Genomic DNA, 1,872 nt, shown 5'->3' with positions numbered 1-1,872 from the left:
CCACACTTTTCATTTTACTTGTCTTAGTTAGCTTAGGATTAGTTTAATTTTCAGCATAGATAGGTTGATATTTTTTTATGGATAATGAGTTTATGAAATTCTAAATGTTTTGGGGTTGGAACTTTTGTTAAGCTAGAGTTGAGGGCCTTAGAAATTGAGGCAAAACTTTTGGAGAAACAGGGCCGTGTGCGTACACACGCAATCGTTGAATTCCTCGTCTTGTGCGTACGCAACCCTCTGTGCGTACGCCAACTCTTTTGCGCGCCCTTTGTTGGGAGCACTCGCACGTCTTTGTGCGTGTGCATCCCCGTTTTTTTGCCCTCTGTGTGTACGCTCACTCTTGTGGGTACGCACATCAACCCTTTTTCATGCACCTTACGCATACGCACCCTCTTGTGCGTGCGCACCCCAGCCATTTTTGCTCCCTGTGCATCCGCACACCTATGTGCGCACGCACACATGATCCTTTTACAAGTGTAAAAAAAAAGTCTTATGTGCGTACTTACCCCTTTGTGCGTGCGCACACTTCTTAATTCCCTCTCTATTGAAAGCGCTCGCACACTCTTGTGCGTCCGCATACCCCCATTTTCCACCCAGTGTGCGTACGCATAAGTGCTGTTTTGGGCAAAATTTTTATTGCACTTTGAATAAGCCTAACGTACTTCCATCCCCCTCCATCTCTCTCTTTTCTTGTCTTTGCCCTATTTTCTACTTATCCTAGTTAGTTTTAATTGCATTTCATTTTGATTTTAGTAATTATATTAGGTTTAGTTTAGTTGTTTGTTAATTAAATAAGTTGCAAGTGTTTGCTTGACGTTGATTAGGTTACTTCTTGTTTGAAATTTGATGAATATGTGCACTAAGTATTAAGTCTTCGTTTAATTACCTAAATGAACTTTGAGTTTAATTCATATATTGTAGCTACCATATGCTTTAAACTATATTTTTGTTTGGCATACTATTCATTGTGCACTTTTGAATCATTTATGATGTTATGTTGGATTGAAATTTCCATAATATACTTGTTTGTTACTTTGAGTTGTTAGCGCCATAATTGATAGGGTAATTACCATTGGATCCCATATTTGGTGTAATTTTTAACAAGTACATTGAATATTCGTGAATTGAATTGCTCTCCTTGTTCATCATGGTTTTCAATTCAACATAATCACATTACAAGATACTTGTTTTTTTAATGCTTTGCATTTGTTTGAGTGACTTGACTTGATTCTTATCAAACTTGTCACTTTTTGCAACAAATACCTTTACCATGTGACTATTTCATTATGCTTCAGGATGAATAAGGAGTTTTCTTTTCATTATTAGATTGGTTATTGTTTATTGTGCTTTTATATCAATGTTGCGCTTTCACTTGCACAATTTCAATATCCAATATCTCAAATATTCAATTCACTTGAGTTATGGTTACCTAGGTTTGTTTGTGCCTTAACTTTTGCTTATTCTTTACTTGCAACCTAGGCTACTTAATTGAGGAACACAAGCTATTTCTTTTGATTGTGTGGTTATCGTTTTATCCGGTCAATGTGTGTGTTCTAAACCGTGCGCACATTTAGAATACACACATTGTCTTTCATCATACCACACTCATATAAACTCTTTGACAATTTTTGTTTATTTGTTTTATCTAGCAGTCCGAGCCCTGATGCCCACCAGCTGAAGGTGGAGTCTCATAGTTCTTCACCCCCGGATTGTGTGCATGCACGAAGGACCGTGCAATGATTAAGTGTGGGGGAGGATCCGCAACTTTAGGGAGTAAACTTCTCTTTCTAAACACTCTGCATTGTTTTATAGCTTTTAGTAGTTATGAATTTTGTGAATATTTATTTATTATTTCATTGCATTGCACTTTTT

This window comes from Arachis ipaensis, chromosome B05 (assembly GCF_000816755.2).
Source record: "Arachis ipaensis cultivar K30076 chromosome B05, Araip1.1, whole genome shotgun sequence".
Lineage (NCBI taxonomy): Eukaryota > Viridiplantae > Streptophyta > Magnoliopsida > Fabales > Fabaceae > Arachis > Arachis ipaensis.
This window is presented reverse-complemented; position numbering follows the sequence as displayed.